Here is a 14,047-nt window from a genome sequence, read left to right on the forward strand (position 1 = left end):
AGCCCACGTGCCTAGAGCCCGTGGTCCGCAACAGGAGAGGCCACCGCAATGAGAAGCCAGCGCACCACAATGAAGGGTAGCCCCTGCTTGCCGCAATTAGAGAAAGCCCGTGTGCAGCAACAAAGACCCAGTGCAGCCAAAAATAAATAAATAAAATAAATAAATTTATTTAAGAAAAAAGAAAAAAAAAAAAAAGAAACTGGCCCTCCTGGGAAAGTCTGCCACCACCTGGGGACATTATGGAGTCCGGGTACAAAGGCATCTGAGATCAGGGAGGACGTCTCAAAGAGAGGGTCCCCAGGTCTCAGTTTCCTGTTGTCCCCACTCACACCTACTTGGAAGATGTTCTAGCTCTTTGAGGGTTGCCTCCTTCCTGCCCCGTTAGGCTCTCCTTCTGCCCACCCTCAGCGCAGTGAAACCACTACTGCTGACTCTGAGCAGAGGACCTGCTGGAAGGCAAAGCTCCTGTGCAAGGTGGCGACTGGCGCCTGGATGGGCACAGCCTGGAACACTGGGGGCTACGGCAGAGCCGTCACACAGCAGACTAACCATGAGGACACCTCAGGACACTGCATGAGGACATCCATGGGCTTTTTAGGACTTCCTGTATTTGGGGGCTCTTCTTCTGAGTAATTTAGTAGCCACATGGGGTAAAGATCAATTACAGCTGAAATGTCCAGAATGCAGGAACCATCCTCATCACCTGCCCTGTTCTCTTGGTCTCCCTTGAGGATTATCCAGCCCAACCTACAGTCCTAACATCTAAAGACATCTCCAGTATCAGGTACTGCAGCCATCCTGGGAAGGAGAGGAACACTGTGAGCCCTTAAATAAAGGGTAACCAGGAAAGACTCAGAATAATCAATGGAGAAAGGCTTTCAGATGAGGGTGATTGACTTTAAAGGCAATAAAACCTGGTTAAAATGACAGAGATTGTCAAGGCAGGATGGGGAGCCCTCTCTGAGCTTAGACCTGAAGGGCGACAAAGGGCCTGAGCCATGGTGATGTAATAACAAAAGGTAAGAGTGGAAACTAACATCTGAGACAGATGGTGTTTGGAAACAGAGAAAAGGTGAAGGTGACCAGAGCAGAGTGAACCATGAGAAAAGCTCCCAGGATGAGGCTGGGGATACCAGCAGGGCCCTGAGGATGACACAGGGCTGAGTAGCCACAGTGAGGAGTCGTGATTTTGTCCTGAGGACAAATGGATGCCAGTGGAGGTCTGAGTGTCAGGAAGTGACAAAATCTCCCTTGAGATTTATCCTTAGTCATGGAAGACACCTGATGATATTCTCGCTGACTCTGAGCCTAGCTTCCTGCCTCCATCCTACTGTTTTTTCTTTTAGTTTTTCATTTTGGGAGGTCTGGGATCCATTTAAAATTCTAATTACCAGTGGACACTCCCTCCAAACCAGAACTGCCACACACAGACACACGCCCAATTTGGCCAATCATTTCAGGGCTCAGTTACCCAGGCTGAGAGTTTCTGGTCTAGTCTCTCATCTCCATGTTACAAGTGGGCTCCCTGAGGCCCAGAGGGGAGACATTTATGACAAGGTCTGAGCTGAGTGAATAGAACCGGGTGTAACTGAATTCTGAAAAGGTCACCTGATGGGCAAGTGGGCACAGTTTGTCTTTATCAACCGTCCCATTTAACACCAGGACCATCTTTCATGTGCCTGAACAAAGGAAACTTCTCTTTCAAGGTTCGATCACACTGATACCAAGCAGGTATTTCTTCTTTATCAGAAGATTGCAGTAAAATATTTTAAAAACACAGAATTGCAAATATATATCCACTGGTGCAGAAAACACTGTAAGGGATCAGCTTAGAAATAAGATCTGAGCAATCCTTTTCATCGTGAATAGAGGGACACTGTTGGAAGAAGGTTCCAAGTCAATCCCACCCACCCTTCCTCATTTGCACAGAAGAGCCAAAAGGGACCTGAGGGAAACATCTTCATATCACCTCATAGCTCACTATTTTCACCGATCACAGAAAACGGAAAAAAAGGAACATTAGACTAACTGGTTAAACTAGGTTTTGACTGTTACTGTAAAAGATCATTGACATCTTTGCCAAGTACTCCTCAAAATAGTCTAAAGTTATTTCTACTTACCAAAGAAAACTTCAAATATATTAGATGAAGAGAAGAAAGCACTCAGGCGAGGAATGAATCTGAAACAAATTTGAAAAAGAAATGTATTATTTTTAATCTAAAAATCTGGTATCAAAGTTTTAAAACAAAAACTGAGGGTATATCACATTTGGAAAAGAATGACATGACTAGAATACTGGAGACTTAAAAAGCTTATTTCATAAGTTAAAAATGATTTATAGGAAAGAAGAAATTGAATGAACTAAGATTTATTCCAAGCTACAAAAAGAACCATATGTAAAGAAAGAAAAAAGAAAAATGTAAATCCATTAAAAAAAATAATGTTGCCTTAAAAAGCCACCACATAGTGACAGAGTCAGTCATTTCTTGCCCCACTTCTCCTCTCCCCTGACTTCTACCCCATGTCAGGAAAAGGTATGGGGGTGACAACTGAGTGAATCAAGTCACTGCCTGCTGGCTCAGCAGGGTTTGCAAATGGAAATTATCTTCTGATACAAATAATAACAAAAGGCACAAGCCTTATTGACAGGAGTTTTGCAATTCTCATCCTCACCTGTATAATTTTAAATGTATTAGATTCTAAAGACACGAATCAATATCATCACAACTTAATCATCCACACCCAAACAACTCACCATCCACCTGGATCCAGTTTACCTTCTCTACTTTAACTACTAGGTGTTTCCATTTCAGTCTGTTCACCTGTCTCCCTATTTCATCTTGGTCTCTGTCTCTTCTTATTCCCCCCTGCACTCCTGCTGTTTCTCCCCTCTTATTTCTTCCCTCACACCTGTCCTGCCCCACTCTGCAACTTATTCCCCTTCGAGATGCTCTTTCTCTCCAACCTTTCTGATTCCGTCAAAAATCTGTAGGTGTTTCTGCCTCTTGTTTGCCTCATCTCTGCTTCCTCTCTGCCCTCCGGGTTACACTCCTTCTCTCCCTGTTACTCTCCCTTCCTCCCCACTCGCTGGCACCCCAGGTGGCTGTGCTTCCTTCCTCTGCTCTTGTCACCCTTTGGCTTCTTTCTCTGCCAGCACCATGATGCACTGAAGTCCATGGTTCCACGTTTTATCCTCTCCACGTCTGACCTATCTCACCACCGTTCGCCTCCCCCTCCTCCAGGGCAGCTCTCCCTATGTTGTTTTCCAATCCCTGGAGATCTGGCTTTTTCATTTACTTCTCTATTTTATTCACCTGCTACTTTCAAGGCTTAATCTCTTTCATTTTACTACCTCTTTGCAAGTCCCTCAGCCACCATCTACGTTCCCATCGGTTCTCCCTCCTGCTTTTCTCCTTCGCAGTTTTAATCTTTCTCTCTCAGTCGCTCGGTCTCTGCTTCTCCTGATGCCCCTCGCCCATTTACTGGGCTGGAGACTGAATGAGATGCCCGCGGACCGGAAGAGCACATTTTTCAATAGAGCTGAATATGACACGGAACAACACTAGGTGTCACAAGGCTGGCCCAGGTCACCTCCCCCCACGCCGGGTGAGGGGAAGGGCTGACTCTAGGAAGGGGAGGCCTGTGTGGCAGAAGGACCGGCCTGAGGAGACGCGAGGACAGAGGGGCTGGGAGGGAGGGAGGGAGGGAGGGGGTCTCAGGAGAGGGGCGGGCTCCGCAGAACCCCAGGACCGGGGAGAGGACGCGGCCTATCCGGGAGCGGGGCGGCCGGCGCTGCCCTCCAGGGGCTGAGAGAGCGAGGCTGGGGGGCGCGCATCCACCTCGCGGAAGAGGACTTTACTGGGGGAGAGCGGAGGTAGTAAAGGGTTTTAAACAGGAAAATGTCGCCAAAGACGGTGTCTAAGTGGACCGAAGGCTGAAAAAGCCAAGGGAACGGACCAGCCTCAGAAAAAATTAAAACCCAAACGAAAAGATACCCGACCTGCAACGTCTGGATTTACTCTGGGACGGCTGCGGCGGGGGGTGGGGGTGAGGGGGCGCTGCACAAATTTACGCTGGAAAGAAACTTACGCTCCGCTCCGCGACCTTGGCTCCGCACTCTCCGCTCTCCGCGTCCCTAGGAAAGGGCTCCTGGCGTTGGAGGCAGGGCTTCCGGGGCGGGGCCTGGGCGGAGCGCCAGCGGCGAGGGGCGGGGCGAGGAGAGCGCCCAGGTCTGCGCACTGAGCGCGGGAGGGAGGGGCAGGGAGCAGGGCGGGGTTGGTGCGCCTGTTACCTTGACTGCATTCCTTTAAGTTACTGGCTGTAACAGTTTTCACGTAAAACCTTACGGCTGTGTGGGCCAGTTATGTCGAAAGCCAAGATATTTCCTCTTAAGACTAAAAGGGTTTAATAAAAAACCTATTTCTCACAGCAGGTTGTTCTGACGTCCTGCTAGTGAGGCTGAAGCAATTCACTGGTCTGGGAACTTGGGTCTCCAGGAGCGGAGAGGGAGGGGTTGACGTGGGCCATTAGTTGGATCCAGGAACACTTCCTAAATTGGAATTAATTTAAGCAGCTTTAAGAAATAAGAACGGGACTACTCTCTGTATAACAAATACAAAACTCCCCCTGGGTAGAAATGGGCTATTTCATACTGACACCCTGCAAAACTGCTTTTCTTTTTCTATTCCCCATTCACGCAGAAGGGCAAACTCAACATAGCGCTGAGTTCCACAAACTCAGGGACAGTACCTGGAGGTCTGAGATGGAAGACTAAGACATGTGATCATTTAGGTCACTAAAAATTGCCTTAAATACAGCAATACATTTTTAAAAAATTGTTATAAACTGCATTATTCTTTCTTTTATCCAATGTGTTTTAATTATTTGCCTTTCTAAAACCAACTCTGTAAACAGTGACATATAAGAGTTGTATAAGCAACACTTTATACAGTGACAAACATCACTGAATAAATTTAAGCTGTAGAGCATAAGTAACTGACATATACTGTGAAATGATTATCACAATAAGTTTAGTTAGCATCCAGAATTTCATATAGATAACATAAAAAGAGAAAGCAAAATAGAAGAAAAAACTTCTTTTTCTTTTGATAAGAACTGCATTATTGTTTAAAAAGCTTACTCTATTCCACACTTGGGAGAATTACTTTTAAGTATCTTTCCCAAAAACTTTTAATGAAATTCTACTTAAATACATAATAACACAATGTAATTTCAAATTGATTATATGTTCATTATGCATGTAATTAGAATTTTTCACTTTTTATTTCAAATTATAATATATTTTAGTTTTTTATTTTCTATTTCTTAAAGTTTTGTCAAGGGTGGGTAACAAAGCCTGAAAAATAACAGTCTTCAGAAGACACTGGGATTTATTTCCATTTAAAGAATAATTAAGTTGCAATATTTCTAACCGCATTTAGTAGGGAGGTATATTCTCTTTAATTTGAACCCTAAAGAAAGTAAAACTAGATTACCAAATATACAGTAACTTCATTTCGACCCCCAATATTTTTAAGGCAGTATCTGATAACATCTACTATAAACAATGCTTTATCACATCCCTACATGTGAAACATTTCAACCAGAGAGACATGGGAATCCATTGAAATAGGATGCTGTTTACATAGGGAAATTAGCATACTTAAAGTATTTTCAGGTAAAATGAGCAGACTGTCCTGGTGTATAACTCACAGTAAGTTTAATTATCATGCATCATCTCATACAGATAAAATGAAGAGAAATCAAAATAGGAGAAAAAAACTTTTCTTTGATGAGAACTGCATTATTCATTTTTTTTAAAGGTTTTTTTTTTTAATGTGGACCATTTTTAAAATCTTTATTCAATTTGTTACAATACTGCTTCTGTTTTAAGTTTTGGTTTTTTGGCCCCAAGGCATGTGGGATCCTAACTCCCCATCGAACCTGCAAGCCCCAGCACTGGAAGGCGAAGTCTTAACCACTGGGCCACCAGGGAAGTCCCCATTATTCTTTAAAATACTTACTCTATGCCACACCTGTGATGAATTACCTTGTGAACGTATATGGTGACTAAAAAATTCCTTTTAAAAAAAAAAAGCAAAATAAAAAGATCTTAGAAGAACAAAATACACTTAAGCTAGCAGAAGGTAGGGAAAAGGATTAGAGACTAATGAAATGTAGAATAAAACCAGAGAAAATGACAACAGTAAAACACCATTATTTGAAAAGGATAACAAAACTGACAAATCCTTATCCAGATTAACAACAAAGGGAAGACTCAAATGACTGAATCAGAAATCAAAGAGGGGATATTATAGCAGATTACAACTGATTCTTCAGAAATTTTAAAAAAAATTTAGAAGAGGGCTTCCCTGGTGGCACAGCGGTTGAGAATCCGCCTGCCGATGCAGGCGACGCGGGTTCGAGCCCTGGTCTGGGAGGATCCCACATGCTGCGGAGCGGCTGGGCCCATGAGCCACAACTACTGAGCCTGCGCATCTGGAGCCTGTGCTCCGCAACAAGAGAGGCCGCGATAGTGGGAGGCCCGCGCACCGAGATGAGGAGTGGCCCCCGCTTGCCACAACTAGAGAAAGCCCTCGCACAGAAACGAAGACCCAACACAGCCATAAAACATAAATAAATAAATAAAAATTAAAATGGAGATTTCTTAAAAAAAAAAATTTAGAAGAAAATATTTAGACAATTCTATGCCTAAATATCAGATAACCTAGAAGAAATGGATAAATCCATACAGAACACAACCTACCAAGACAGAATTATAAAGAAATTAAAAATCTGAACAAGCCTATAACTTTTAAGGAGATTGAACCAGTATTCAAAAACCATTCAGCAAAGGAAAGCAAGAGAGCTTCACTGCAAAATTCAACCCAACATTTATAAACAATTAAGACCAACCTTCCAAGGACTTCCCTAGTGGTGCAATGGTTAAGAATGTGCCTGCCAATGGAGACATGGCTCGATCCCTGGTCCAGGAAGATCCCACATGCCACGGAGTGAGTAAGCCCATGCATCACAACTACTGAAGCCCGCACGCCACAACAACTGAGCCCACAAGCTCTAGGGCCCATGTGCCACAACTATTGAGCCCACATGCTGCAACTACTGAAGCCCACACGCCTAGAGTCCATGCTCCGCAACAAGAGAAGCCACCGCAATGAGAAGCCCTTGCACCGCAACGAAGAGTAGCCCCCGCTCGCCACAACTAGAGAAAGCCTGCGCGCAGCAATGAAGACCCAACCTAGCCCCCCCCAAAAAAGACCAACCTTCCTTAAAGTCTTCCTGAAAATAGTAAGAAAAGGGAACTGTTCTAAATTCCCTCTACGAATCCAGAATTACTCTAATACCAAAGTCAGACAAAGACACTACAAGAAAACCAAATAAAATTTCTAATGAATAACGATGCAAAAATAAATAATAGTAAGCAAAAATCGACACATTTAGGGCTTCCCTGGTGGCGCAGTGGTTGAGAATCCGTCTGCCAAGGCAGGGAACATGGGTTCGAGCCCTTGTCCGGGAAGATCCCACATGCTGTGGAGCAACTAAGCCCATGCAGCACAGCTACTGAGCCTGCGCTCCAGAGCCCGTGAGCCACAACTACAGAGCCCACGTGCCACAACTACTGAAGCCCACGCACCTAGAGCCCATGCTCCGCAACAAGAGAAGCCACTGCAATGAGAAGCCCACGCACCGCAACGAAGAGTAGCCCCCGCTCACCACAACTAGAGAAAGCCCGTGCGCAGCAACGAAGACCCAACGCAGCCAAAAATAAATAAATAATTTTGAAAAATCAACACATTTAAAAAGACTATCATGACTAAGGGGAATATATTCTTTTTTTTCTGTATTTTTTAAAAATTTATTTGGTTGAAGTATACTTGATTTACAATGTTCTGTTAATTTCTGTTGTATAGCAAAGTGATTCACTTATACATACAATACATATATTCTTTTCATATTCTTTTCCATTATGGTTATTAAGGATATTGAATATCGTTCCCTGTGCTATATAGTAAACCAATGGAACAGAACAGAATGCCGCAAAATAATCCTTTCCATCATGTAAAGTGTTTTGACAAGGGTACCAAGAATACACAAAGAGGAAAGGACAGTCTCATTAACAAATGGTGCTGGGAAACTAGATATCTACCAGCAAAAGAAGGAAGCTGGAACCTTACCTGCATCAAACACAGAAATTCGGTGTGCCAAATGATACCATCAACAGAGTGAAAAGGCAACCTCTGAGGGATGGAGGTGACGAAAGTCATTTAAAGAACACCCACGTGTCAGAGATTTAGGTTGATTTCATAGGTGAAGACCAATGATGGAATAAAATACCTTCTAGCCCTGAGGTCTCTTTCTGAACTTTCCATTCCACTCCTGACCACTGAGATTTTGAAGTCAGTAACTCACTCATTTAGCTTCAATGCATTATAATAAGTCTGAAGATATTTCCTCTAATATGTCTTTTCCAGAATTTACCAGGAATTCTTGCATATGAATACATAACTTCCAAGTGCAGATTCTTTACTCCTGGTTTACAGAGGGTGACCGGGGGTGGGGGGTGGGGTGGGGTGGTTGTTGAAACTTATGATCTTACAGCCTATTGGTCAGAAGCACGGGTGATAACGTACATTTGTGCTGCCATCTGAAGTGTGTTGAGAGGGATGGCAGTCCTGTGAGATCTGTAGGATCTCATGCGATCTCAGTACAGCCAGTGTCAGAATTGAGTTGAATTGTAGGATACACAGCTGGTATCCCAGGAATTGCTTGCTGTGCAGAAAACTCCCCACACATCGGTGACCGAAAGTGTCAGAAGTGTTCTATGTGAGGGTGTTGTGGTGTGAGACATAGGAGACACAGAGGAAAGAAACACACAGTAGGAAGAAATGGATTTTTCCCTCCACAGGAGGAAGAAAATCAAGTTTTTCCTTTGTAAGAACACCCAACATAATGAGATAATTTTTCAAGATCTTCCAAGTACTTTACCAAGACAAACCATATTCTTGGCCATCAAACAAGTCTTGATAAATTATAAGAATTCAAGTTATACAAAATATTTCTATGACCACAATGGAAAAAACAGAAATCAATAACCAAAAAATATCTGGAAAAACAAATATATGGAAAATAATGACCTACTAATGAACAAGGCTGGAACAAGGAAGAAATTACAAAGGCAATTAGCATGTATTCTCAACGGAATGAAAATGAAAACAGAACATGTGAAATTTACAACTGACCAGTACTTCAGGAGAGATTAAAAACTTGAAAATGGATAGCAATTTATTAAAACATCTGAAAACCTAAGGGGGCTTTCTTTTTTGTTTGTTTGTTTGCTAGGGTTTTGGTTATTTTGGTTATTAATGTGAACTTCCTGCTTGGCATGGGACTTAAGTCCATAACTGAGTTCATCCAGTTCTGAGGCTTACATAGGCAGGGGAAGGCAGGACCAGGTAAAAGGGCAAGTCTTGAGGTTATTTACAAACATTTGATTATGATACACCACTTCGAAATGTTATAACTGAGAAAACATAGGCCATTGAGGGTAGTTGGACTACAAAAAGTAATATATTTCTAGAAAAATAAAAATGAATGGCTATTCTAATGGGAAGAGAAAACAGAAATTGGAAGGAATGAGGGTAATTATTTAGGAAAAGAATTCTTGACATCAAGATGTCAAAGGTTTTGAAACGATTCCTGGAGAAAATACATTCTTACCTGTAACCTTGACTTTGGGAGGTTAAGGTGGGGATGAAAAAACAAAAGGTCATTGAAAGTGTACCAGTCAGCTTTCTAAAAGTTTTGCTGTGGTGACAAATATTCCTGAATTCTCACTGGATTATAACAACAAATATGTATTGCTTCCTCATATGACCTCTATCATTATTCACCTCTTGCTTATTTCTATAATTCAATTCTGTCATTAAGGGTAAAATTTCAGTCTACCCAAGAACATTCTTGCAGTAGAGAGGAAACGGGGTTATACGGAACAAAGAAAGACTTTGAAAGCTTCCATGTAAAGTTGAAACATGCCATTCTTTTTTTTTTTTAATATCTTTATTGGAGTAAAATTGCTTTACAATGGTATGTTAGTTTCTGCTGTATAACAAAGTGAATCAGCTATACATATACATATATCCCCATATCCCCTCCCTCTTGCATCTCCCTCCCACCCTCCCTATCCCACCCCTCTAGGTGAAAACAAAACACCAAGCTGATCGCCCTGTGCTTTGTGGCTGCTTCCCACTAGTTATCTATTTTACATTTGTTAGTGTATATATGTCATTGCCACTCTCTCACTTCGTCCCAGCTTACCCTTTCCCCTCCCCGTGTCCTCAAGTCCATTCTCTACATCTGTGTCTTTATTCCTGTCCTGCCCTTAGGTTCTTCAGAACCTTTTTTTTTTTTAGATTCCATATGTATGTGTTAGCATATGGTATTTGTTTTTCTCTTTCTGACTTACTTCACTCTGTATGATAGTCTCTAGGTCCACCCACCTCACTACAAATAACTCAGTTTCGTTTCTTTTTATGGCTAAGTAATATTCCATTGTATATATGTGCCACATCTTATCTATTCATCTGTCGATGGACACTTAGGTTGCTTCCATGTCCTGGCTATTGTAAATAGAACTGCAACGAACACTGTGGTACATGACTCTTTTTGAATTATGGTCTTCTCAGGGTATATGCCCAGTAGTGGGATTGCTGGGTCACATGATAGTTTTATTTTTAGTTTTTTAAGGAACCTCCATACTGTTCTCCATAGTGGCTGTTATCAATTTACATTCCTACCAACAGTGCAAGAGGGTTCCCTTGTCTCCACACCCTCTCCAGCATTTATTGTTTGTAGATTTTTTTGATGATGGCCATTCTGACTGTTGTGAGGTGATACCTCATTGTAGTTTTGATTTGCATTTCTCTAATCATTAGTGATGTTGAGCATCATTTCATGTGTTTGCTGGCAATCTGCATACCTTCTTTGGAGAAATAGTCTATTTAGGTCTTCTGCCCATTTTTGGATTGGGTTGTTTGTTTTTTTGATATTGAGCTGCATAAGCTGCTTGTATATTTTGGAGATTAATCCTTTGTCAGTTGTTTGTTTGTAAATATTTTCTCTCATTCTGAGGGTTGTCTTTTCGTCTTGTTTATGGTTTCCTCTGCTGTGCAAAGCTTTTAAGTTTCATTAGGTCCCATTTGTTTATTTTTGTTTTTATTTCCATTTCTCTAGGAGCTGGGTCAAAAAGGATATTGCTGTGATTTATGTCACATAGTGTTCTGCCTATGTTTTCCTCTAAGAGTTTTATAGTGTCTGGCCTTACATTTAGGTCTTTAATCCATTTTGAATTTATTTTTGTGTATGGTGTTCTAATTTCATTCTTTTACATGTAGCTGTCCAGTTTTCCCAGCACCATTTAAAAACATGCCATTCTATTCACACCAAATGGGCCAAGGAACTCAAATGACCAAGCTTGCATAAAATAGGGAGGGAAGAGCAATCCTCTCAAAGGGATGGAAGGGTGGCCTATGTCAATTGGCCAAGCTTGATATCAAAGGGCAGACATGCATGATCTCACAGGAGGGTGATAAATGATTGGAAATAATATTGTAATATGTGATTAGTACAGCTTCATCAGAAAGAAGTCCCTAGTCACAGCAATTGGACAAGAAAAATAAAAGGAATCCAAATTGGGAAGAAGTAAAACTGTCACTGTTGGCAGATGACATAATACTATACATAGAAAATCCTAAAGATGCCACCAGAAAACTACTAGAGCTCACCAATGAACAGGGTAAAGTTGCAGGGTACAAAATTAATATACAGAAATCTGTTGCATTTGAATACAGTAAAATCAAAATATCAGAAAGTGAAATTAAGGAAACAATTCCATTTACATCACACTAAAAAGAATAAAATACCTAAGAATAAACCTACCTCAGCAGGCAAAAGACCTGTATTCAGAAAATTATAAGATACTGATGAAAGAAATCAAAGATGGCACAAACAGAGAGAAAGATATACTGAATCCTTCTCCTAGAGTAATGGAAACAGAAGCAAAAATAAACAAATGGGACCTAATGAAACTTAAAAGCTTTTGCAAAGCAAAGGAAACCATAAACAAAATGAAAGAACAACCTACAGAATGGGAGAAAATATTTGCAAATGAGACAACCAACAACGGATTAATTTCCAAAATATACAACGGCTTATATAGCTCAATATCAAAAAACCAAACAACCCAATCAAAAAATGGGCAGAAGAACTGAATAAACATCTCTCCAAAGAAGACATACAGATGGCCAAAAGGCACATGAAATGATGCTCAACATCACTAATTATTAGAGAAATGCAAATAAAAACTACGAGGTACCACCTCACACCGGTCAGAACAGCTATCATTAAAAAGTCTACAAATAAATGCTGGAGAGAGTGTGGAGAAACAGGAACCCTTGTACACTGTTGGTGGGAACGTAAATTGGTGCAGCCACTTCGGAGAACAGTATTGAGATTCCTTAAAACACTAAAAATAGAGTTACCATATGATCCAGCAATCCCACTCTTGTGCATATATCCAGAAAAATGAAAACTCTACTTCAAAAAGACATATATACTCCAATGTGCATCACGACACTATTTACAATAGCCAAGACACAAAAGCAACCTAAATGTCCATCAACAGATGAATGGGTAAAGAAGATGTGGTATATACATGTATACAATGTGATATTACTCAGCCATAAAAGACAATGAGAGAATGCCATTTGCAGCAACATGGACGGACCTAGAGATTTTCATACTAATTGAAGTAAGTCACATGGAGAAAGACAAATATCATATGATATCACTTATATGTGGAGTCTGAAATAATGATACAAGTGAACTTATTTATAAAACGGAAACAGACTTAGAGACAGTAAAAACAAACTTATGGTTACCAAAGGGGAAACGAGGGGAGGGATAAATTAGGAATGTGAGATTAACATATACACACTCTATGTATAAAATAGATAATCGACAAGGAACTATTGTGTAGCACAGGGAACAATATTCAATATCTTGTAATAAACTATAATGGGAAAGAATCAGAAAAAAATATACATATAAGTGAACACTTTATGGTACATCTGAAACATGGTAAATCAACTATACTTCAATAAAAAAATAAATAAAAGAAAGTTGTCTTTACTTTGTTCACACACAAAATACATTCACCTCAGTTCCAACTGAAACAAAAACAAAAAAATGTCTATACGAATACAACTTCCATCACCAATGAGGATCTCATAATGGTCTCATGAGATCCCTCTTGCTTGGAAAACAGCTTGTTCATTCATAATGTCAGGTCTTGATTGTAATATTACATCAAGGGAAACTGAAAACAAAATGCCAGACTACTATCTTTTCTGTTACTGAAAGGATATCCAGGGGAGATCACACTACTCCCAGGAAACATTTGCAAAAATCTGGACACACCTTTTAGTGTCACAACTGGGGTAGTGCTTCTGGTGTCTAGTGTGTACAGTTCAGTGATGTTGGTAAACACCCTACAATGCAAGGAACAGCTTCACACAACAAAGATTTATCTCACTCACAATGTCAACAGAATCAAAAAGTTATACCATGTAAACACGAACTGAAAGGAAAGAGGAGTGTCTTCTTAATAGCAGATAAAAAAGTTCAAAGAAAATAAAATTACCAAGGGTAATAGCAAATGACATAATGAAAAAAGGGCCAATCTACCATGAAGACCACACAATCCTAAGTGTATATGCACAAAAGAACAGCAGCAACATTTGTGAAGCAACAACTGATAGAACTGAAAGGATCAATACACAAATCCACAATTATACCTTGAGATTTTGATACATCTCTCTCAGTAATTGATAGAACAAGGACAAAGAAAATCACCTTACATGGATGAACTCCATACCACCATCAAAGCACGGGATAGAATCAAGAATTTTAGGACAACATTAAAAAACAGCAGATTACACATTATTTTCAAAAATATGTCAGGATACATAAA

At 40.8% G+C, this 14,047-nt stretch overlaps 1 long non-coding RNA gene across 2 annotated transcripts in view; it reads right to left on the reverse strand.

Annotated features, from left to right (window-relative positions):
* LOC133078784 (uncharacterized) overlaps positions 1-4,148 on the reverse strand; it is a 38,305-nt gene extending 34,157 nt beyond the window's left edge. For both annotated transcript variants that reach the window (XR_009697929.1, XR_009697928.1), the window contains exons 1-2: positions 4,090-4,148; positions 2,121-2,179 (exon numbers count right to left, since the gene is read on the reverse strand). This is a non-coding gene — a long non-coding RNA (uncharacterized LOC133078784). The remainder of the gene's footprint in view (positions 1-2,120; positions 2,180-4,089) is intronic.
* Positions 4,149-14,047: the final 9,899 nt, after the last annotated feature.

The sequence above is a fragment of the Eubalaena glacialis genome, chromosome 18, assembly GCF_028564815.1.
Source record: "Eubalaena glacialis isolate mEubGla1 chromosome 18, mEubGla1.1.hap2.+ XY, whole genome shotgun sequence".
Taxonomy (NCBI): Eukaryota; Metazoa; Chordata; class Mammalia; order Artiodactyla; family Balaenidae; genus Eubalaena; species Eubalaena glacialis.